The 24112-nt window shown below is 51.9% G+C and overlaps 12 non-coding genes across 12 annotated transcripts; all 12 read left to right on the plus strand.

Annotated features, from left to right (window-relative positions):
- The first annotated feature begins 378 nt into the window (after window positions 1-378).
- Window positions 379-450, plus strand: trnam-cau (transfer RNA methionine (anticodon CAU)). The gene has a single exon. It is a non-coding gene; the product is annotated as a tRNA-Met (tRNA).
- A 3183-nt stretch (window positions 451-3633) lies between these two features.
- Window positions 3634-3705, plus strand: trnam-cau (transfer RNA methionine (anticodon CAU)). Its single transcript has one exon. It is a non-coding gene; the product is annotated as a tRNA-Met (tRNA).
- A 2765-nt stretch (window positions 3706-6470) lies between these two features.
- On the plus strand, window positions 6471-6542 carry trnad-guc (transfer RNA aspartic acid (anticodon GUC)). Its single transcript has one exon. It is a non-coding gene; the product is annotated as a tRNA-Asp (tRNA).
- A 350-nt stretch (window positions 6543-6892) lies between these two features.
- On the plus strand, window positions 6893-6964 carry trnam-cau (transfer RNA methionine (anticodon CAU)). The gene has a single exon. It is a non-coding gene; the product is annotated as a tRNA-Met (tRNA).
- A 2769-nt stretch (window positions 6965-9733) lies between these two features.
- trnad-guc (transfer RNA aspartic acid (anticodon GUC)) lies at window positions 9734-9805 on the plus strand. Its single transcript has one exon. It is a non-coding gene; the product is annotated as a tRNA-Asp (tRNA).
- A 350-nt stretch (window positions 9806-10155) lies between these two features.
- Window positions 10156-10227, plus strand: trnam-cau (transfer RNA methionine (anticodon CAU)). The gene has a single exon. It is a non-coding gene; the product is annotated as a tRNA-Met (tRNA).
- A 3194-nt stretch (window positions 10228-13421) lies between these two features.
- trnam-cau (transfer RNA methionine (anticodon CAU)) lies at window positions 13422-13493 on the plus strand. Its single transcript has one exon. It is a non-coding gene; the product is annotated as a tRNA-Met (tRNA).
- Window positions 13494-16255: 2762 nt separating this feature from the next.
- On the plus strand, window positions 16256-16327 carry trnad-guc (transfer RNA aspartic acid (anticodon GUC)). Its single transcript has one exon. It is a non-coding gene; the product is annotated as a tRNA-Asp (tRNA).
- Window positions 16328-16678: 351 nt separating this feature from the next.
- Window positions 16679-16750, plus strand: trnam-cau (transfer RNA methionine (anticodon CAU)). Its single transcript has one exon. It is a non-coding gene; the product is annotated as a tRNA-Met (tRNA).
- A 3181-nt stretch (window positions 16751-19931) lies between these two features.
- trnam-cau (transfer RNA methionine (anticodon CAU)) lies at window positions 19932-20003 on the plus strand. Its single transcript has one exon. It is a non-coding gene; the product is annotated as a tRNA-Met (tRNA).
- Window positions 20004-22765: 2762 nt separating this feature from the next.
- Window positions 22766-22837, plus strand: trnad-guc (transfer RNA aspartic acid (anticodon GUC)). Its single transcript has one exon. It is a non-coding gene; the product is annotated as a tRNA-Asp (tRNA).
- A 351-nt stretch (window positions 22838-23188) lies between these two features.
- On the plus strand, window positions 23189-23260 carry trnam-cau (transfer RNA methionine (anticodon CAU)). Its single transcript has one exon. It is a non-coding gene; the product is annotated as a tRNA-Met (tRNA).
- Window positions 23261-24112: the final 852 nt, after the last annotated feature.

The raw sequence follows: 24112 nt of genomic DNA on the forward strand, positions 1-24112 counted from the left end.
GACCGGTGTTCGATTCCCCGACGGGGAGTACCTCTTTTGTATGTCACAATGTCAACAAACAAACCCTTCTCATTAGAACAAAACCTCTCTTAATCTTCTTCTCAAGGTGTTCAGGTGTCTTGTACAATCTGACAGTCTTTTGCTGCCAAATCATTCCAGTCGTGGATAATGGAGCTGACCAGGAAAATGCCAGCTGTGGGATTTCAACCAGTGCCTCCTGAGCGTAAGGAACCTTAATCTGGCGCTTTCGATCACTCATCCACCCAACCTAAAACGGTGCCCTGATCAGGAAAAAAACTGTGACCTTGTGAGGTTCACTGACAACAGAGGACACTCAAAAGGAGCCGCACAAAGCTGGGTACTTGTACAGATGTCAGCAGCAGAGTGGCGCAGCGGTAGCGTGCTGGGCCCATAACCCAGAGGTCGATGGATCGAAACCATCCTCTGCTATGGCTGTACTCCTTACGTGTCCTTTGAAGAGCTTGCAGATGTATGGTCTTTGTTACTTAGCTGACCTGGTCCAGTAAAGAGTTCACGCTTCCTTTACTGATGTTCTCGATGCATTTATTGCTCTTGAGTGCATTCACACGCCATTGCGGGACATTGAAGCATTGTGAAACCCCGTAACTGTCCTCACTAGTCCATTGTCACTCTTATGGACTTGAAAAATCCCAGCCAGTTTCCATTCGTTTCGGGGAACCTCCTCCTTTTTGACGATCACCACATCTCCAACTTGCATGTTTCTTCTTGGCGTATGCCATCTTTGTCTCAGAGCAGTGTTGGTCAGATACTCCTTCCACCATTTGTTCCAGAACTATTCCGACAAATATTGCAATTATCTCCATCTCATTTTAGTATACAAGTCCATCCATCCATCCATCCATTTTCCTCCGCTTATCCAGGTCCAGTTCGCGGGGGGCAGCAGTCTTAGTAGGGAAGCCCAGATTTCCCGGTCCCCGGCCACCTCCTCCATCTCCACCGGGAGGACACCAAGGTGTTCCCAGGCCAGCTGTGAGACATAATCCCTCCAGCGTGTCCTAGGTCTGCCCCGGGGCCTTTTCCCGGCTGGGTATGCCCGGAACACCTCACCAGGGAGGCGTCCGGGAGGCATCCGGACTAGATGCCCGAGCCACCTCAACTGACTCCTCTCGATGTGAAGGAGAAGCGGCTCTACTCTGAGCCCTCCCGGATGACTGAGCTCCTGACCCTATCTCTTAGGGTGAGTCCAGCTACCCTACGGAGGAAACTCATTTCAGCCGCCTGTATCCGAGATGTCATTCTTTCGGTCATGACCCAAAGCTCATGACCATAGGTGAGGATGGGAACATAGATCGACCGGTAAATTGAAAGCTTTTTTTAACCACGACGGTCCGTTACATTACTGCCGAGGCTGCGCCGATCCGTCTGTCGACCTCACGCTCCCACTTTCCCTCACTCGTGACCATACCTAAGATACCTAAACTCCTCCACCTGGGGTAGGACCTCATTCCCAACCCGGAGGGAGCACTCCACCCTTTTACGACTGAGAACCACGGCCTCTGATTTGGAGGTACTGAGTCTCATCCCAGAGGCTTCGCACTCAGATGCAAACCGTCCCAGTCAGCGCTGAAGGTCACAGCCCGTAGAGGCCATAAGAACCACATCATCTGCAAATAGCAGAGATGAGATTCTAAGGCCCCTGAAACAGATTCCCTCAACACCTTGGCTGCGCCTAGAAATTCTGGGATGTCCATAAGTGCACTTGGCACCAGGACACCCTTGGCTGCAGGTCTATGATCGACTTTGCAGTCGTGTCATCAGACCTGCGTCCGCATGTTCTGGACAGGCGGGTGAAGAGAGGGGCTGAGCTGTCAACTGATCACCACCTGGTGATGAGTTGGATTAGATGGCGGGGGAGGATGCTGGAAAGACCTGGTAGACCCAAACGAGTAGTGAGGGTGTGCTGGGAACGTCTGGCAGAGTCTCCCGTTCGTCGAGTCTTCAACTCTCACCTCTGGCAGAGCTTCGCCTGCATCCCGGGGGAGGACCGGGATATTGAGTCCGAATGGGCCATATTCCGTGCCTCCATTGCTGAGGCGGCTGACCGGAGCTGCGGCCGCAAGGCGGTCGGTGCCAGTCGTGGCGGCAGGCCCCAAACCCGATGGTGGACACCAGAGGTCAGGGCCGCCATCAAGCTGAAGAAGGAGTCCTATCGAGCATTGATGGCTTGTGGGACTCCGGAAGCAGCTGACAGGTACTGTCAGGCCAAACGGTTCGCGGCTTCTGCGGTTGTCGAGGCAAAAACTCGGGTGTGGGAGGAATTCGGTGAGGCCATGGAGCGCGACTTTTGGTCGGCCTCGAAGGGGTTCTGGCAAACCGTCCGGACCCTCCGAAAAGGGAAGCATTGCCCAGTTCACACTGTTTACAGTGGAGACGGGGCCTGCTGACCTCGACTGGGGATTTGTTTTGGTGAAGTAGGTGCAGACACATCTATTAAAAAATGAAAATACAAAATATACAGTATACAGTATAAATATATGTACACAGTCCGTTTTTTGTTTGTTGTTCCGGAACTGCAGTCTGATTGTTTTTCCTAAGAGTCCAAACTGAGCGTTAATTTAACGCATATAGAGTGTCAAAGTGGCAGGATGAGGCAGAGGTGGGGTGTGAACAGTGTCGGGGGGCGGGGTTCCGGGACTTGTTGATGAGGCTGACAGCAGACGGGAAGAAACTGTTCTTGTGGCGTGAGGTTTTGGTCCTGATGGGCCGCAGCCTCCTCTCAAAGAGACTGTGTCCGGGGTAAAAAAAAAAAAACTAGCAAGACAGCCTCAAGATCCAAAAGTGTTAAGGCAGTCCCATAGTGTCCCCACATCATGCCATGTGTCTATTTGCCTTGAGACATGAGTAAATTAGCTTAAATGCTAACATGCTAATGGTCATCATGTTAGCACCAAGCAAGAGAGTCTTTTTTCAGTCGGGTCTAAAAGTGGGGGCAATGTGAAGCTGTGTCTGTGCCACCTACTATGTTGCTGTGTCCCTGGTCCAGTGTGTTCTCATCTTGGGTTGGAATGTCCCCATGCTGGTAACGGGTGGGGAATACAGTCCGTTGATGAGGATAAGCGGGATGGATTTCAGTGGTTAAAGTCTCCAGCTACCATAAAAACGGTCATGGGCCACGAGCCTGTTCTGAATTCCCCTTTGGCCAATCGACACCACATCATCGCAGCAGCAGTCCTCGTTAGTATAGTGGACAGTATCTCCGCCTGTCACGCGGAAGACCGGTGTTCGATTCCCCGACGGGGAGTACCTCTTTTGTATGTCACAATGTCAACAAACAAACCCTTCTCATTAGAACAAAACCTCTCTTAATCTTCTTCTCAAGGTGTTCAGGTGTCTTGTACAATCTGACAGTCTTTTGCTGCCAAATCATTCCAGTCGTGGATAATGGAGCTGACCAGGAAAATGCCAGTTGTGGGATTTCAACCAGTGCCTCCTGAGCGTAAGGAACCTTAATCTGGCGCTTTCGATCACTCATCCACCCAACCTAAAACGGTGCCCTGATCAGGAAAAAAACTGTGACCTTGTGAGGTTCACTGACAACAGAGGACACTCAAAAGGAGCCGCACAAAGCTGGGTACTTGTACAGATGTCAGCAGCAGAGTGGCGCAGCGGTAGCGTGCTGGGCCCATAACCCAGAGGTCGATGGATCGAAACCATCCTCTGCTATGGCTGTACTCCTTACGTGTCCTTTGAAGAGCTTGCAGATGTATGGTCTTTGTTACTTAGCTGACCTGGTCCAGTAAAGAGTTCACGCTTCCTTTACTGATGTTCTCGATGCATTTATTGCTCTTGAGTGCATTCACACGCCATTGCGGGACATTGAAGCATTGTGAAACCCCGTAACTGTCCTCACTAGTCCATTGTCACTCTTATGGACTTGAAAAATCCCAGCCAGTTTCCATTCGTTTCGGGGAACCTCCTCCTTTTTGACGATCACCACATCTCCAACTTGCATGTTTCTTCTTGGCGTATGCCATCTTTGTCTCAGAGCAGTGTTGGTCAGATACTCCTTCCACCATTTGTTCCAGAACTATTCCGACAAATATTGCAATTATCTCCATCTCATTTTAGTATACAAGTCCATCCATCCATCCATCCATTTTCCTCCGCTTATCCAGGTCCAGTTCGCGGGGGGCAGCAGTCTTAGTAGGGAAGCCCAGATTTCCCGGTCCCCGGCCACCTCCTCCATCTCCACCGGGAGGACACCAAGGTGTTCCCAGGCCAGCTGTGAGACATAATCCCTCCAGCGTGTCCTAGGTCTGCCCCGGGGCCTTTTCCCGGCTGGGTATGCCCGGAACACCTCACCAGGGAGGCGTCCGGGAGGCATCCGGACTAGATGCCCGAGCCACCTTAACTGACTCCTCTCGATGTGAAGGAGAAGCGGCTCTACTCTGAGCCCTCCCGGATGACTGAGCTCCTGACCCTATCTCTTAGGGTGAGTCCAGCTACCCTACGGAGGAAACTCATTTCAGCCGCCTGTATCCGAGATGTCATTATTTCGGTCATGACCCAAAGCTCATGACCATAGGTGAGGATGGGAACATAGATCGACCGGTAAATTGAAAGCTTTTTTAACCACGACGGTCCGTTACATTACTGCCGAGGCTGCGCCGATCCGTCTGTCGACCTCACGCTCCCACTTTCCCTCACTCGTGACCATACCTAAGATACCTAAACTCCTCCACCTGGGGTAGGACCTCATTCCCAACCCGGAGGGAGCACTCCACCATTTTGCGACTGAGAACCACGGCCTCTGATTTGGAGGTACTGAGTCTCATCCCAGAGGCTTCGCACTCAGATGCAAACCGTCCCAGTAAGCGCTGAAGGTCACAGCCCGTAGAGGCCATAAGAACCACATCATCTGCAAATAGCAGAGATGAGATTCTAAGGCCCCTGAAACAGATTCCCTCAACACCTTGGCTGCGCCTAGAAATTCTGGGATGTCCATAAGTGCACTTGGCACCAGGACACCCTTGGCTGCAGGTCTATGATCGACTTTGCAGTCGTGTCATCAGACCTGCGTCCGCATGTTCTGGACAGGCGGGTGAAGAGAGGGGCTGAGCTGTCAACTGATCACCACCTGGTGATGAGTTGGATTAGATGGCGGGGGAGGATGCTGGAAAGACCTGGTAGACCCAAACGAGTAGTGAGGGTGTGCTGGGAACGTCTGGCAGAGTCTCCCGTTCGTCGAGTCTTCAACTCTCACCTCTGGCAGAGCTTCGCCTGCATCCCGGGGGAGGACCGGGATATTGAGTCCGAATGGGCCATATTCCGTGCCTCCATTGCTGAGGCGGCTGACCGGAGCTGCGGCCGCAAGGCGGTCGGTGCCAGTCGTGGCGGCAGGCCCCAAACCCGATGGTGGACACCAGAGGTCAGGGCCGCCATCAAGCTGAAGAAGGAGTCCTATCGAGCATTGATGGCTTGTGGGACTCCGGAAGCAGCTGACAGGTACTGTCAGGCCAAACGGTTCGCGGCTTCTGCGGTTGTCGAGGCAAAAACTCGGGTGTGGGAGGAATTCGGTGAGGCCATGGAGCGCGACTTTTGGTCGGCCTCGAAGGGGTTCTGGCAAACCGTCCGGACCCTCCGAAAAGGGAAGCATTGCCCAGTTCACACTGTTTACAGTGGAGACGGGGCCTGCTGACCTCGACTGGGGATTTGTTTTGGTGAAGTAGGTGCAGACACATCTATTAAAAAATGAAAATACAAAATATACAGTATACAGTATAAATATATGTACACAGTCCGTTTTTTGTTTGTTGTTCCGGAACTGCAGTCTGATTGTTTTTCCTAAGAGTCCAAACTGAGCGTTAATTTAACGCATATAGAGTGTCAAAGTGGCAGGATGAGGCAGAGGTGGGGTGTGAACAGTGTCGGGGGGGGGGGGGTTCCGGGACTTGTTGATGAGGCTGACAGCAGACGGGAAGAAACTGTTCTTGTGGCGTGAGGTTTTGGTCCTGATGGACCGCAGCCTCCTCTCAAAGAGACTGTGTCCGGGGTAAAAAAAAAAAAAAAACTAGCAAGACAGCCTCAAGATCCAAAAGTGTTAAGGCAGTCCCATAGTGTCCCCACATCATGCCATGTGTCTATTTGCCTTGAGACATGAGTAAATTAGCTTAAATGCTAACATGCTAATGGTCATCATGTTAGCACCAAGCAAGAGAGTCTTTTTTCAGTCGGGTCTAAAAGTGGGGGCAATGTGAAGCTGTGTCTGTGCCACCTACTATGTTGCTGTGTCCCTGGTCCAGTGTGTTCTCATCTTGGGTTGGAATGTCCCCATGCTGGTAACGGGTGGGGAATACAGTCCGTTGATGAGGATAAGCGGGATGGATTTCAGTGGTTAAAGTCTCCAGCTACCATAAAAACGGTCATGGGCCACGAGCCTGTTCTGAATTCCCCTTTGGCCAATCGACACCACATCACCGCAGCAGCAGTCCTCGTTAGTATAGTGGACAGTATCTCCGCCTGTCACGCGGAAGACCGGGGTTCGATTCCCCGACGGGGAGTACCTCTTTTGTATGTCACAATGTCAACAAACAAACCCTTCTCATTAGAACAAAACCTCTCTTAATCTTCTTCTCAAGGTGTTCAGGTGTCTTGTACAATCTGACAGTCTTTTGCTGCCAAATCATTCCAGTCGTGGATAATGGAGCTGACCAGGAAAATGCCAGCTGTGGGATTTCAACCAGTGCCTCCTGAGCGTAAGGAACCTTAATCTGGCGCTTTCGATCACTCATCCACCCAACCTAAAACGGTGCCCTGACCAGGAAAAAAACTGTGACCTTGTGAGGTTCACTGACAACAGAGGACACTCAAAAGGAGCCGCACAAAGCTGGGTACTTGTACAGATGTCAGCAGCAGAGTGGCGCAGCGGTAGCGTGCTGGGCCCATAACCCAGAGGTCGATGGATCGAAACCATCCTCTGCTATGGCTGTACTCCTTACGTGTCCTTTGAAGAGCTTGCAGATGTATGGTCTTTGTTACTTAGCTGACCTGGTCCAGTAAAGAGTTCACGCTTCCTTTACTGATGTTCTCGATGCATTTATTGCTCTTGAGTGCATTCACACGCCATTGCGGGACATTGAAGCATTGTGAAACCCCGTAACTGTCCTCACTAGTCCATTGTCACTCTTATGGACTTGAAAAATCCCAGCCAGTTTCCATTCGTTTCGGGGAACCTCCTCCTTTTTGACGATCACCACATCTCCAACTTGCATGTTTCTTCTTGGCGTATGCCATCTTTGTCTCAGAGCAGTGTTGGTCAGATACTCCTTCCACCATTTGTTCCAGAACTATTCCGACAAATATTGCAATTATCTCCATCTCATTTTAGTATACAAGTCCATCCATCCATCCATCCATTTTCCTCCGCTTATCCAGGTCCAGTTCGCGGGGGGCAGCAGTCTTAGTAGGGAAGCCCAGATTTCCCGGTCCCCGGCCACCTCCTCCATCTCCACCGGGAGGACACCAAGGTGTTCCCAGGCCAGCTGTGAGACATAATCCCTCCAGCGTGTCCTAGGTCTGCCCCGGGGCCTTTTCCCGGCTGGGTATGCCCGGAACACCTCACCAGGGAGGCGTCCGGGAGGCATCCGGACTAGATGCCCGAGCCACCTCAACTGACTCCTCTCGATGTGAAGGAGAAGCGGCTCTACTCTGAGCCCTCCCGGATGACTGAGCTCCTGACCCTATCTCTTAGGGTGAGTCCAGCTACCCTACGGAGGAAACTCATTTCAGCCGCCTGTATCCGAGATGTCATTCTTTCGGTCATGACCCAAAGCTCATGACCATAGGTGAGGATGGGAACATAGATCGACCGGTAAATTGAAAGCTTTTTTAACCACGACGGTCCGTTACATTACTGCCGAGGCTGCGCCGATCCGTCTGTCGACCTCACGCTCCCACTTTCCCTCACTCGTGACCATACCTAAGATACCTAAACTCCTCCACCTGGGGTAGGACCTCATTCCCAACCCGGAGGGAGCACTCCACCCTTTTACGACTGAGAACCACGGCCTCTGATTTGGAGGTACTGAGTCTCATCCCAGAGGCTTCGCACTCAGATGCAAACCGTCCCAGTCAGCGCTGAAGGTCACAGCCCGTAGAGGCCATAAGAACCACATCATCTGCAAATAGCAGAGATGAGATTCTAAGGCCCCTGAAACAGATTCCCTCAACACCTTGGCTGCGCCTAGAAATTCTGGGATGTCCATAAGTGCACTTGGCACCAGGACACCCTTGGCTGCAGGTCTATGATCGACTTTGCAGTCGTGTCATCAGACCTGCGTCCGCATGTTCTGGACAGGCGGGTGAAGAGAGGGGCTGAGCTGTCAACTGATCACCACCTGGTGATGAGTTGGATTAGATGGCGGGGGAGGATGCTGGAAAGACCTGGTAGACCCAAACGAGTAGTGAGGGTGTGCTGGGAACGTCTGGCAGAGTCTCCCGTTCGTCGAGTCTTCAACTCTCACCTCTGGCAGAGCTTCGCCTGCATCCCGGGGGAGGACCGGGATATTGAGTCCGAATGGGCCATATTCCGTGCCTCCATTGCTGAGGCGGCTGACCGGAGCTGCGGCCGCAAGGCGGTCGGTGCCAGTCGTGGCGGCAGGCCCCAAACCCGATGGTGGACACCAGAGGTCAGGGCCGCCATCAAGCTGAAGAAGGAGTCCTATCGAGCATTGATGGCTTGTGGGACTCCGGAAGCAGCTGACAGGTACTGTCAGGCCAAACGGTTCGCGGCTTCTGCGGTTGTCGAGGCAAAAACTCGGGTGTGGGAGGAATTCGGTGAGGCCATGGAGCGCGACTTTTGGTCGGCCTCGAAGGGGTTCTGGCAAACCGTCCGGACCCTCCGAAAAGGGAAGCATTGCCCAGTTCACACTGTTTACAGTGGAGACGGGGCCTGCTGACCTCGACTGGGGATTTGTTTTGGTGAAGTAGGTGCAGACACATCTATTAAAAAATGAAAATACAAAATATACAGTATACAGTATAAATATATGTACACAGTCCGTTTTTTGTTTGTTGTTCCGGAACTGCAGTCTGATTGTTTTTCCTAAGAGTCCAAACTGAGCGTTAATTTAACGCATATAGAGTGTCAAAGTGGCAGGATGAGGCAGAGGTGGGGTGTGAACAGTGTCGGGGGGGGGGGGGGGGGTTCCGGGACTTGTTGATGAGGCTGACAGCAGACGGGAAGAAACTGTTCTTGTGGCGTGAGGTTTTGGTCCTGATGGACCGCAGCCTCCTCTCAAAGAGACTGTGTCCGGGGTAAAAAAAAAAAAAAAACTAGCAAGACAGCCTCAAGATCCAAAAGTGTTAAGGCAGTCCCATAGTGTCCCCACATCATGCCATGTGTCTATTTGCCTTGAGACATGAGTAAATTAGCTTAAATGCTAACATGCTAATGGTCATCATGTTAGCACCAAGCAAGAGAGTCTTTTTTCAGTCGGGTCTAAAAGTGGGGGCAATGTGAAGCTGTGTCTGTGCCACCTACTATGTTGCTGTGTCCCTGGTCCAGTGTGTTCTCATCTTGGGTTGGAATGTCCCCATGCTGGTAACGGGTGGGGAATACAGTCCGTTGATGAGGATAAGCGGGATGGATTTCAGTGGTTAAAGTCTCCAGCTACCATAAAAACGGTCATGGGCCACGAGCCTGTTCTGAATTCCCCTTTGGCCAATCGACACCACATCACCGCAGCAGCAGTCCTCGTTAGTATAGTGGACAGTATCTCCGCCTGTCACGCGGAAGACCGGGGTTCGATTCCCCGACGGGGAGTACCTCTTTTGTATGTCACAATGTCAACAAACAAACCCTTCTCATTAGAACAAAACCTCTCTTAATCTTCTTCTCAAGGTGTTCAGGTGTCTTGTACAATCTGACAGTCTTTTGCTGCCAAATCATTCCAGTCGTGGATAATGGAGCTGACCAGGAAAATGCCAGCTGTGGGATTTCAACCAGTGCCTCCTGAGCGTAAGGAACCTTAATCTGGCGCTTTCGATCACTCATCCACCCAACCTAAAACGGTGCCCTGACCAGGAAAAAAACTGTGACCTTGTGAGGTTCACTGACAACAGAGGACACTCAAAAGGAGCCGCACAAAGCTGGGTACTTGTACAGATGTCAGCAGCAGAGTGGCGCAGCGGTAGCGTGCTGGGCCCATAACCCAGAGGTCGATGGATCGAAACCATCCTCTGCTATGGCTGTACTCCTTACGTGTCCTTTGAAGAGCTTGCAGATGTATGGTCTTTGTTACTTAGCTGACCTGGTCCAGTAAAGAGTTCACGCTTCCTTTACTGATGTTCTCGATGCATTTATTGCTCTTGAGTGCATTCACACGCCATTGCGGGACATTGAAGCATTGTGAAACCCCGTAACTGTCCTCACTAGTCCATTGTCACTCTTATGGACTTGAAAAATCCCAGCCAGTTTCCATTCGTTTCGGGGAACCTCCTCCTTTTTGACGATCACCACATCTCCAACTTGCATGTTTCTTCTTGGCGTATGCCATCTTTGTCTCAGAGCAGTGTTGGTCAGATACTCCTTCCACCATTTGTTCCAGAACTATTCCGACAAATATTGCAATTATCTCCATCTCATTTTAGTATACAAGTCCATCCATCCATCCATCCATTTTCCTCCGCTTATCCAGGTCCAGTTCGCGGGGGGCAGCAGTCTTAGTAGGGAAGCCCAGATTTCCCGGTCCCCGGCCACCTCCTCCATCTCCACCGGGAGGACACCAAGGTGTTCCCAGGCCAGCTGTGAGACATAATCCCTCCAGCGTGTCCTAGGTCTGCCCCGGGGCCTTTTCCCGGCTGGGTATGCCCGGAACACCTCACCAGGGAGGCGTCCGGGAGGCATCCGGACTAGATGCCCGAGCCACCTCAACTGACTCCTCTCGATGTGAAGGAGAAGCGGCTCTACTCTGAGCCCTCCCGGATGACTGAGCTCCTGACCCTATCTCTTAGGGTGAGTCCAGCTACCCTACGGAGGAAACTCATTTCAGCCGCCTGTATCCGAGATGTCATTCTTTCGGTCATGACCCAAAGCTCATGACCATAGGTGAGGATGGGAACATAGATCGACCGGTAAATTGAAAGCTTTTTTAACCACGACGGTCCGTTACATTACTGCCGAGGCTGCGCCGATCCGTCTGTCGACCTCACGCTCCCACTTTCCCTCACTCGTGACCATACCTAAGATACCTAAACTCCTCCACCTGGGGTAGGACCTCATTCCCAACCCGGAGGGAGCACTCCACCCTTTTACGACTGAGAACCACGGCCTCTGATTTGGAGGTACTGAGTCTCATCCCAGAGGCTTCGCACTCAGATGCAAACCGTCCCAGTCAGCGCTGAAGGTCACAGCCCGTAGAGGCCATAAGAACCACATCATCTGCAAATAGCAGAGATGAGATTCTAAGGCCCCTGAAACAGATTCCCTCAACACCTTGGCTGCGCCTAGAAATTCTGGGATGTCCATAAGTGCACTTGGCACCAGGACACCCTTGGCTGCAGGTCTATGATCGACTTTGCAGTCGTGTCATCAGACCTGCGTCCGCATGTTCTGGACAGGCGGGTGAAGAGAGGGGCTGAGCTGTCAACTGATCACCACCTGGTGATGAGTTGGATTAGATGGCGGGGGAGGATGCTGGAAAGACCTGGTAGACCCAAACGAGTAGTGAGGGTGTGCTGGGAACGTCTGGCAGAGTCTCCCGTTCGTCGAGTCTTCAACTCTCACCTCTGGCAGAGCTTCGCCTGCATCCCGGGGGAGGACCGGGATATTGAGTCCGAATGGGCCATATTCCGTGCCTCCATTGCTGAGGCGGCTGACCGGAGCTGCGGCCGCAAGGCGGTCGGTGCCAGTCGTGGCGGCAGGCCCCAAACCCGATGGTGGACACCAGAGGTCAGGGCCGCCATCAAGCTGAAGAAGGAGTCCTATCGAGCATTGATGGCTTGTGGGACTCCGGAAGCAGCTGACAGGTACTGTCAGGCCAAACGGTTCGCGGCTTCTGCGGTTGTCGAGGCAAAAACTCGGGTGTGGGAGGAATTCGGTGAGGCCATGGAGCGCGACTTTTGGTCGGCCTCGAAGGGGTTCTGGCAAACCGTCCGGACCCTCCGAAAAGGGAAGCATTGCCCAGTTCACACTGTTTACAGTGGAGACGGGGCCTGCTGACCTCGACTGGGGATTTGTTTTGGTGAAGTAGGTGCAGACACATCTATTAAAAAATGAAAATACAAAATATACAGTATACAGTATAAATATATGTACACAGTCCGTTTTTTGTTTGTTGTTCCGGAACTGCAGTCTGATTGTTTTTCCTAAGAGTCCAAACTGAGCGTTAATTTAACGCATATAGAGTGTCAAAGTGGCAGGATGAGGCAGAGGTGGGGTGTGAACAGTGTCGGGGGGGGGGGGGGGGGGGCGGGGTTCCGGGACTTGTTGATGAGGCTGACAGCAGACGGGAAGAAACTGTTCTTGTGGCGTGAGGTTTTGGTCCTGATGGGCCGCAGCCTCCTCTCAAAGAGACTGTGTCCGGGGTAAAAAAAAAAAAATAGCAAGACAGCCTCAAGATCCAAAAGTGTTAAGGCAGTCCCATAGTGTCCCCACATCATGCCATGTGTCTATTTGCCTTGAGACATGAGTAAATTAGCTTAAATGCTATCATGCTAATGGTCATCATGTTAGCACCAAGCAAGAGAGTCTTTTTTCAGTCGGGTCTAAAAGTGGGGGCAATGTGAAGCTGTGTCTGTGCCACCTACTATGTTGCTGTGTCCCTGGTCCAGTGTGTTCTCATCTTGGGTTGGAATGTCCCCATGCTGGTAACGGGTGGGGAATACAGTCCGTTGATGAGGATAAGCGGGATGGATTTCAGTGGTTAAAGTCTCCAGCTACCATAAAAACGGTCATGGGCCACGAGCCTGTTCTGAATTCCCCTTTGGCCAATCGACACCACATCATCGCAGCAGCAGTCCTCGTTAGTATAGTGGACAGTATCTCCGCCTGTCACGCGGAAGACCGGTGTTCGATTCCCCGACGGGGAGTACCTCTTTTGTATGTCACAATGTCAACAAACAAACCCTTCTCATTAGAACAAAACCTCTCTTAATCTTCTTCTCAAGGTGTTCAGGTGTCTTGTACAATCTGACAGTCTTTTGCTGCCAAATCATTCCAGTCGTGGATAATGGAGCTGACCAGGAAAATGCCAGCTGTGGGATTTCAACCAGTGCCTCCTGAGCGTAAGGAACCTTAATCTGGCGCTTTCGATCACTCATCCACCCAACCTAAAACGGTGCCCTGATCAGGAAAAAAACTGTGACCTTGTGAGGTTCACTGACAACAGAGGACACTCAAAAGGAGCCGCACAAAGCTGGGTACTTGTACAGATGTCAGCAGCAGAGTGGCGCAGCGGTAGCGTGCTGGGCCCATAACCCAGAGGTCGATGGATCGAAACCATCCTCTGCTATGGCTGTACTCCTTACGTGTCCTTTGAAGAGCTTGCAGATGTATGGTCTTTGTTACTTAGCTGACCTGGTCCAGTAAAGAGTTCACGCTTCCTTTACTGATGTTCTCGATGCATTTATTGGTCTTGAGTGCATTCACACGCCATTGCGGGACATTGAAGCATTGTGAAACCCCGTAACTGTCCTCACTAGTCCATTGTCACTCTTATGGACTTGAAAAATCCCAGCCAGTTTCCATTCGTTTCGGGGAACCTCCTCCTTTTTGACGATCACCACATCTCCAACTTGCATGTTTCTTCTTGGCGTATGCCATCTTTGTCTCAGAGCAGTGTTGGTCAGATACTCCTTCCACCATTTGTTCCAGAACTATTCCGACAAATATTGCAATTATCTCCATCTCATTTTAGTATACAAGTCCATCCATCCATCCATCCATTTTCCTCCGCTTATCCAGGTCCAGTTCGCGGGGGGCAGCAGTCTTAGTAGGGAAGCCCAGATTTCCCGGTCCCCGGCCACCTCCTCCATCTCCACCGGGAGGACACCAAGGTGTTCCCAGGCCAGCTGTGAGACATAATCCCTCCAGCGTGTCCTAGGTCTGCCCCGGGGCCTTTTCCCGGCTGGGTATGCCCGGAACACCTCACCAGGGAGGCGTCCGGGAGGCATCCGGACTAGATGCCCGAGCCACCTCAACTGACTCCTCTCGATGTGAAGGAGAAGCGGCTCTACTCGGAGCCCTCCCGGATGACTGAGCTCCTGACCCTATCTCTTAGGGTGAGTCCAGCTACCCTACGGAGGAAACTCATTTCAGCCGCCTGTATCCGAGATGTCATTCTTTCGGTCATGACCCAAAGCTCATGACCATAGGTGAGGATGGGAACATAGATCGACCGGTAAATTGAAAGCTTTTTTTAACCACGACGGTCCGTTACCTTACTGCCGAGGCTGCGCCGATCCGTCTGTCGACCTCACGCTCCCACTTTCCCTCACTCGTGACCATACCTAAGATACCTAAACTCCTCCACCTGGGGTAGGACCTCATTCCCAACCCGGAGGGAGCACTCCACCCTTTTACGACTGAGAACCACGGCCTCTGATTTGGAGGTACTGAGTCTCATCCCAGAGGCTTCGCACTCAGATGCAAACCGTCCCAGTCAGCGCTGAAGGTCACAGCCCGTAGAGGCCATAAGAACCACATCATCTGCAAATAGCAGAGATGAGATTCTAAGGCCCCTGAAACAGATTCCCTCAACACCTTGGCTGCGCCTAGAAATTCTGGGATGTCCATAAGTGCACTTGGCACCAGGACACCCTTGGCTGCAGGTCTATGATCGACTTTGCAGTCGTGTCATCAGACCTGCGTCCGCATGTTCTGGACAGGCGGGTGAAGAGAGGGGCTGAGCTGTCAACTGATCACCACCTGGTGATGAGTTGGATTAGATGGCGGGGGAGGATGCTGGAAAGACCTGGTAGACCCAAACGAGTAGTGAGGGTGTGCTGGGAACGTCTGGCAGAGTCTCCCGTTCGTCGAGTCTTCAACTCTCACCTCTGGCAGAGCTTCGCCTGCATCCCGGGGGAGGACCGGGATATTGAGTCCGAATGGGCCATATTCCGTGCCTCCATTGCTGAGGCGGTTGACCGGAGCTGCGGCCGCAAGGCGGTCGGTGCCAGTCGTGGCGGCAGGCCCCAAACCCGATGGTGGACACCAGAGGTCAGGGCCGCCATCAAGCTGAAGAAGGAGTCCTATCGAGCATTGATGGCTTGTGGGACTCCGGAAGCAGCTGACAGGTACTGTCAGGCCAAACGGTTCGCGGCTTCTGCGGTTGTCGAGGCAAAAACTCGGGTGTGGGAGGAATTCGGTGAGGCCATGGAGCGCGACTTTTGGTCGGCCTCGAAGGGGTTCTGGCAAACCGTCCGGACCCTCCGAAAAGGGAAGCATTGCCCAGTTCACACTGTTTACAGTGGAGACGGGGCCTGCTGACCTCGACTGGGGATTTGTTTTGGTGAAGTAGGTGCAGACACATCTATTAAAAAATGAAAATACAAAATATACAGTATACAGTATAAATATATGTACACAGTCCGTTTTTTGTTTGTTGTTCCGGAACTGCAGTCTGATTGTTTTTCCTAAGAGTCCAAACTGAGCGTTAATTTAACGCATATAGAGTGTCAAAGTGGCAGGATGAGGCAGAGGTGGGGTGTGAACAGTGTCGGGGGGCGGGGTTCCGGGACTTGTTGATGAGGCTGACAGCAGACGGGAAGAAACTGTTCTTGTGGCGTGAGGTTTTGGTCCTGATGGGCCGCAGCCTCCTCTCAAAGAGACTGTGTCCGGGGTAAAAAAAAAAAAAACTAGCAAGACAGCCTCAAGATCCAAAAGTGTTAAGGCAGTCCCATAGTGTCCCCACATCATGCCATGTGTCTATTTGCCTTGAGACATGAGTAAATTAGCTTAAATGCTAACATGCTAATGGTCATCATGTTAGCACCAAGCAAGAGAGTCTTTTTTCAGTCGGGTCTAAAAGTGGGGGCAATGTGAAGCTGTGTCTGTGCCACCTACTATGTTGCTGTGTCCCTGGTCCAGTGTGTTCTCATCTTGGGTTGGAATGTCCCCATGCTGGTAACGGGTGGGGAATACAGTCCGTTGATGAGGATAAGCGGGATGGATTTCAGTGGTTAAAGTCTCCAGCTACCATAAAAACGGTCATGGGCCACGAGCCTGTTCTGAATTCCCCTTTGGCCAATCGACACCACATCATCGCAGCAGCAGTCCTCGTTAGTATAGTGGACAGTATCTCCGCCTGTCACGCGGAAGACCGGGGTTCGATTCCCCGACGGGGAGTACCTCTTTTGTATGTCACAATGTCAACAAACAAACCCTTCTCATTAGAACAAAACCTCTCTTAATCTTCTTCTCAAGGTGTTCAGGTGTCTTGTACAATCTGACAGTCTTTTGCTGCCAAATCATTCCAGTCGTGGATAATGGAGCTGACCAGGAAAATGCCAGCTGTGGGATTTCAACCAGTGCCTCCTGAGCGTAAGGAACCTTAATCTGGCGCTTTCGATCACTCATCCACCCAACCTAAAACGGTGCCCTGATCAGGAAAAAAAACTGTGACCTTGTGAGGTTCACTGACAACAGAGGACACTCAAAAGGAGCCGCACAAAGCTGGGTACTTGTACAGATGTCAGCAGCAGAGTGGCGCAGCGGTAGCGTGCTGGGCCCATAACCCAGAGGTCGATGGATCGAAACCATCCTCTGCTATGGCTGTACTCCTTACGTGTCCTTTGAAGAGCTTGCAGATGTATGGTCTTTGTTACTTAGCTGACCTGGTCCAGTAAAGAGTTCATGCTTCCTTTACTGCTGTTCTCGATGCATTTATTGCTCTTGAGTGCATTCACACGCCATTGCGGGACATTGAAGCATCGTGAAACACCGTAACTGTCCTCACTAGTCCATTGTCACTCTTATGGACTTGAAAAATCCCAGCCAGTTTCCATTCGTTTCGGGAAACCTCCTCCTTTTTGACGATCACCACATCTCCAACTTGCATGTTTCTTCTTGGCGTATGCCATCTTTGTCTCAGAGCAGTGTTGGTCAGATACTCCTTCCACCATTTGTTCCAGAACTATTCCGACAAATATTGCAATTATCTCCATCTCATTTTAGTATACAAGTCCATCCATCCATCCATCCATCCATTTTCCTCCGCTTATCCAGGTCCAGTTCGCGGGGGGCAGCAGTCTTAGTAGGGAAGCCCAGATTTCCCGGTCCCCGGCCACCTCCTCCATCTCCACCGGGAGGACACCAAGGTGTTCCCAGGCCAGCTGTGAGACATAATCCCTCCAGCGTGTCCTAGGTCTGCCCCGGGGCCTTTTCCCGGCTGGGTATGCCCGGAACACCTCACCAGGGAGGCGTCCGGGAGGCATCCGGACTAGATGCCTGAGCCACCTCTACTGACTCCTCTCGATGTGAAGGAGAAGCGGCTCTACTCTGAGCCCTCCCGGATGACTGAGCTCCTCACCCTATCTCTTAGAGTGAGTCCAGCTACCCTACGGAGGAAACTCATTTCAGCCGCCTGTATCCGAGATGTCATTCTTTCGGTCATGACCCAAAGCTCATGACCATAGGTGAGGATGGGAACATAGATCGACCGGTAAATTGAAAGCTTTTTTAACCACGACGGTCCGTTACATTACTGCCGAGGCTGCGCCGATCCGTCTGTCGACCTCACGCTCCCACTTTCCCTCACTCGTGACCATACCTAAGATACCTAAACTCCTCCACCTGGGGTAGGACCTCATTCCCAACCCGGAGGGAGCACTCCACCCTTTTACGACTGAGAACCACGGCCTCTGATTTGGAGGTACTGAGTCTCATCCCAGAGGCTTCGCAAACCGTCCCAGTCAGCGCTGAAGGTCACAGCCCGTAGAGGCCATAAGAACCACATCATCTGCAAATAGCAGAGATGAGATTCTAAGGCCCCTGAAACAGATTCCCTCAACACCTTGGCTGCGCCTAGAAATTCTGGGATGTCCATAAGTGCACTTGGCACCAGGACACCCTTGGCTGCAGGTCTATGATCGACTTTGCAGTCGTGTCATCAGACCTGCGTCCGCATGTTCTGGACAGGCGGGTGAAGAGAGGGGCTGAGCTGTCAACTGATCACCACCTGGTGATGAGTTGGATTAGATGGCGGTGGAGGATGCTGGAAAGACCTGGTAGACCCAAACGAGTAGTGAGGGTGTGCTGGGAACGTCTGGCAGAGTCTCCCGTTCGTCGAGTCTTCAACTCTCACCTCTGGCAGAGCTTCGCCTGCATCCCGGGGGAGGACCGGGATATTGAGTCCGAATGGGCCATATTCCGTGCCTCCATTGCTGAGGCGGCTGACCGGAGCTGCGGCCGCAAGGCGGTCGGTGCCAGTCGTGGCGGCAGGCCCCAAACCCGATGGTGGACACCAGAGGTCAGGGCCGCCATCAAGCTGAAGAAGGAGTCCTATCGAGCATTGATGGCTTGTGGGACTCCGGAAGCAGCTGACAGGTACTGTCAGGCCAAACGGTTCGCGGCTTCTGCGGTTGTCGAGGCAAAAACTCGGGTGTGGGAGGAATTCGGTGAGGCCATGGAGCGCGACTTTTGGTCGGCCTCGAAGGGGTTCTGGCAAACCGTCCGGACCCTCCGAAAAGGGAAGCATTGCCCAGTTCACACTGTTTACAGTGGAGACGGGGCCTGCTGACCTCGACTGGGGATTTGTTTTGGTGAAGTAGGTGCAGACACATCTATTAAAAAATGAAAATACAAAATATACAGTATACAGTATAAATATATGTACACAGTCCGTTTTTTGTTTGTTGTTCCGGAACTGCAGTCTGATTGTTTTTCCTAAGAGTCCAAACTGAGCGTTAATTTAACGCATATAGAGTGTCAAAGTGGCAGGATGAGGCAGAGGTGGGGTGTGAACAGTGTCGGGGGGGGGGGGGCGGGGTTCCGGGACTTGTTGATGAGGCTGACAGCAGACGGGAAGAAACTGTTCTTGTGGCGTGAGGTTTTGGTCCTGATGGGCCGCAGCCTCCTCTCAAAGAGACTGTGTCCGGGGTAAAAAAAAAAAATAGCAAGACAGCCTCAAGATCCAAAAGTGTTAAGGCAGTCCCATAGTGTCCCCACATCATGCCATGTGTCTATTTGCCTTGAGACATGAGTAAATTAGCTTAAATGCTATCATGCTAATGGTCATCATGTTAGCACCAAGCAAGAGAGTCTTTTTTCAGTCGGGTCTAAAAGTGGGGGCAATGTGAAGCTGTGTCTGTGCCACCTACTATGTTGCTGTGTCCCTGGTCCAGTGTGTTCTCATCTTGGGTTGGAATGTCCCCATGCTGGTAACGGGTGGGGAATACAGTCCGTTGATGAGGATAAGCGGGATGGATTTCAGTGGTTAAAGTCTCCAGCTACCATAAAAACGGTCATGGGCCACGAGCCTGTTCTGAATTCCCCTTTGGCCAATCGACACCACATCATCGCAGCAGCAGTCCTCGTTAGTATAGTGGACAGTATCTCCGCCTGTCACGCGGAAGACCGGTGTTCGATTCCCCGACGGGGAGTACCTCTTTTGTATGTCACAATGTCAACAAACAAACCCTTCTCATTAGAACAAAACCTCTCTTAATCTTCTTCTCAAGGTGTTCAGGTGTCTTGTACAATCTGACAGTCTTTTGCTGCCAAATCATTCCAGTCGTGGATAATGGAGCTGACCAGGAAAATGCCAGCTGTGGGATTTCAACCAGTGCCTCCTGAGCGTAAGGAACCTTAATCTGGCGCTTTCGATCACTCATCCACCCAACCTAAAACGGTGCCCTGATCAGGAAAAAAACTGTGACCTTGTGAGGTTCACTGACAACAGAGGACACTCAAAAGGAGCCGCACAAAGCTGGGTACTTGTACAGATGTCAGCAGCAGAGTGGCGCAGCGGTAGCGTGCTGGGCCCATAACCCAGAGGTCGATGGATCGAAACCATCCTCTGCTATGGCTGTACTCCTTACGTGTCCTTTGAAGAGCTTGCAGATGTATGGTCTTTGTTACTTAGCTGACCTGGTCCAGTAAAGAGTTCACGCTTCCTTTACTGATGTTCTCGATGCATTTATTGCTCTTGAGTGCATTCACACGCCATTGCGGGACATTGAAGCATTGTGAAACCCCGTAACTGTCCTCACTAGTCCATTGTCACTCTTATGGACTTGAAAAATCCCAGCCAGTTTCCATTCGTTTCGGGGAACCTCCTCCTTTTTGACGATCACCACATCTCCAACTTGCATGTTTCTTCTTGGCGTATGCCATCTTTGTCTCAGAGCAGTGTTGGTCAGATACTCCTTCCACCATTTGTTCCAGAACTATTCCGACAAATATTGCAATTATCTCCATCTCATTTTAGTATACAAGTCCATCCATCCATCCATCCATTTTCCTCCGCTTATCCAGGTCCAGTTCGCGGGGGGCAGCAGTCTTAGTAGGGAAGCCCAGATTTCCCGGTCCCCGGCCACCTCCTCCATCTCCACCGGGAGGACACCAAGGTGTTCCCAGGCCAGCTGTGAGACATAATCCCTCCAGCGTGTCCTAGGTCTGCCCCGGGGCCTTTTCCCGGCTGGGTATGCCCGGAACACCTCACCAGGGAGGCGTCCGGGAGGCATCCGGACTAGATGCCCGAGCCACCTCAACTGACTCCTCTCGATGTGAAGGAGAAGCGGCTCTACTCTGAGCCCTCCCGGATGACTGAGCTCCTGACCCTATCTCTTAGGGTGAGTCCAGCTACCCTACGGAGGAAACTCATTTCAGCCGCCTGTATCCGAGATGTCATTCTTTCGGTCATGACCCAAAGCTCATGACCATAGGTGAGGATGGGAACATAGATCGACCGGTAAATTGAAAGCTTTTTTTAACCACGACGGTCCGTTACATTACTGCCGAGGCTGCGCCGATCCGTCTGTCGACCTCACGCTCCCACTTTCCCTCACTCGTGACCATACCTAAGATACCTAAACTCCTCCACCTGGGGTAGGACCTCATTCCCAACCCGGAGGGAGCACTCCACCCTTTTACGACTGAGAACCACGGCCTCTGATTTGGAGGTACTGAGTCTCATCCCAGAGGCTTCGCACTCAGATGCAAACCGTCCCAGTCAGCGCTGAAGGTCACAGCCCGTAGAGGCCATAAGAACCACATCATCTGCAAATAGCAGAGATGAGATTCTAAGGCCCCTGAAACAGATTCCCTCAACACCTTGGCTGCGCCTAGAAATTCTGGGATGTCCATAAGTGCACTTGGCACCAGGACACCCTTGGCTGCAGGTCTATGATCGACTTTGCAGTCGTGTCATCAGACCTGCGTCCGCATGTTCTGGACAGGCGGGTGAAGAGAGGGGCTGAGCTGTCAACTGATCACCACCTGGTGATGAGTTGGATTAGATGGCGGGGGAGGATGCTGGAAAGACCTGGTAGACCCAAACGAGTAGTGAGGGTGTGCTGGGAACGTCTGGCAGAGTCTCCCGTTCGTCGAGTCTTCAACTCTCACCTCTGGCAGAGCTTCGCCTGCATCCCGGGGGAGGACCGGGATATTGAGTCCGAATGGGCCATATTCCGTGCCTCCATTGCTGAGGCGGTTGACCGGAGCTGCGGCCGCAAGGCGGTCGGTGCCAGTCGTGGCGGCAGGCCCCAAACCCGATGGTGGACACCAGAGGTCAGGGCCGCCATCAAGCTGAAGAAGGAGTCCTATCGAGCATTGATGGCTTGTGGGACTCCGGAAGCAGCTGACAGGTACTGTCAGGCCAAACGGTTCGCGGCTTCTGCGGTTGTCGAGGCAAAAACTCGGGTGTGGGAGGAATTCGGTGAGGCCATGGAGCGCGACTTTTGGTCGGCCTCGAAGGGGTTCTGGCAAACCGTCCGGACCCTCCGAAAAGGGAAGCATTGCCCAGTTCACACTGTTTACAGTGGAGACGGGGCCTGCTGACCTCGACTGGGGATTTGTTTTGGTGAAGTAGGTGCAGACACATCTATTAAAAAATGAAAATACAAAATATACAGTATACAGTATAAATATATGTACACAGTCCGTTTTTTGTTTGTTGTTCCGGAACTGCAGTCTGATTGTTTTTCCTAAGAGTCCAAACTGAGCGTTAATTTAACGCATATAGAGTGTCAAAGTGGCAGGATGAGGCAGAGGTGGGGTGTGAACAGTGTCGGGGGGCGGGGTTCCGGGACTTGTTGATGAGGCTGACAGCAGACGGGAAGAAACTGTTCTTGTGGCGTGAGGTTTTGGTCCTGATGGGCCGCAGCCTCCTCTCAAAGAGACTGTGTCCGGGGTAAAAAAAAAAAAAACTAGCAAGACAGCCTCAAGATCCAAAAGTGTTAAGGCAGTCCCATAGTGTCCCCACATCATGCCATGTGTCTATTTGCCTTGAGACATGAGTAAATTAGCTTAAATGCTAACATGCTAATGGTCATCATGTTAGCACCAAGCAAGAGAGTCTTTTTTCAGTCGGGTCTAAAAGTGGGGGCAATGTGAAGCTGTGTCTGTGCCACCTACTATGTTGCTGTGTCCCTGGTCCAGTGTGTTCTCATCTTGGGTTGGAATGTCCCCATGCTGGTAACGGGTGGGGAATACAGTCCGTTGATGAGGATAAGCGGGATGGATTTCAGTGGTTAAAGTCTCCAGCTACCATAAAAACGGTCATGGGCCACGAGCCTGTTCTGAATTCCCCTTTGGCCAATCGACACCACATCATCGCAGCAGCAGTCCTCGTTAGTATAGTGGACAGTATCTCCGCCTGTCACGCGGAAGACCGGGGTTCGATTCCCCGACGGGGAGTACCTCTTTTGTATGTCACAATGTCAACAAACAAACCCTTCTCATTAGAACAAAACCTCTCTTAATCTTCTTCTCAAGGTGTTCAGGTGTCTTGTACAATCTGACAGTCTTTTGCTGCCAAATCATTCCAGTCGTGGATAATGGAGCTGACCAGGAAAATGCCAGCTGTGGGATTTCAACCAGTGCCTCCTGAGCGTAAGGAACCTTAATCTGGCGCTTTCGATCACTCATCCACCCAACCTAAAACGGTGCCCTGATCAGGAAAAAAAACTGTGACCTTGTGAGGTTCACTGACAACAGAGGACACTCAAAAGGAGCCGCACAAAGCTGGGTACTTGTACAGATGTCAGCAGCAGAGTGGCGCAGCGGTAGCGTGCTGGGCCCATAACCCAGAGGTCGATGGATCGAAACCATCCTCTGCTATGGCTGTACTCCTTACGTGTCCTTTGAAGAGCTTGCAGATGTATGGTCTTTGTTACTTAGCTGACCTGGTCCAGTAAAGAGTTCATGCTTCCTTTACTGCTGTTCTCGATGCATTTATTGCTCTTGAGTGCATTCACACGCCATTGCGGGACATTGAAGCATCGTGAAACACCGTAACTGTCCTCACTAGTCCATTGTCACTCTTATGGACTTGAAAAATCCCAGCCAGTTTCCATTCGTTTCGGGAAACCTCCTCCTTTTTGACGATCACCACATCTCCAACTTGCATGTTTCTTCTTGGCGTATGCCATCTTTGTCTCAGAGCAGTGTTGGTCAGATACTCCTTCCACCATTTGTTCCAGAACTATTCCGACAAATATTGCAATTATCTCCATCTCATTTTAGTATACAAGTCCATCCATCCATCCATCCATCCATTTTCCTCCGCTTATCCAGGTCCAGTTCGCGGGGGGCAGCAGTCTTAGTAGGGAAGCCCAGATTTCCCGGTCCCCGGCCACCTCCTCCATCTCCACCGGGAGGACACCAAGGTGTTCCCAGGCCAGCTGTGAGACATAATCCCTCCAGCGTGTCCTAGGTCTGCCCCGGGGCCTTTTCCCGGCTGGGTATGCCCGGAACACCTCACCAGGGAGGCGTCCGGGAGGCATCCGGACTAGATGCCTGAGCCACCTCTACTGACTCCTCTCGATGTGAAGGAGAAGCGGCTCTACTCTGAGCCCTCCCGGATGACTGAGCTCCTCACCCTATCTCTTAGAGTGAGTCCAGCTACCCTACGGAGGAAACTCATTTCAGCCGCCTGTATCCGAGATGTCATTCTTTCGGTCATGACCCAAA

Source organism: Doryrhamphus excisus, chromosome 2 (genome assembly GCF_030265055.1).
Source record: "Doryrhamphus excisus isolate RoL2022-K1 chromosome 2, RoL_Dexc_1.0, whole genome shotgun sequence".
Taxonomy (NCBI): Eukaryota; Metazoa; Chordata; class Actinopteri; order Syngnathiformes; family Syngnathidae; genus Doryrhamphus; species Doryrhamphus excisus.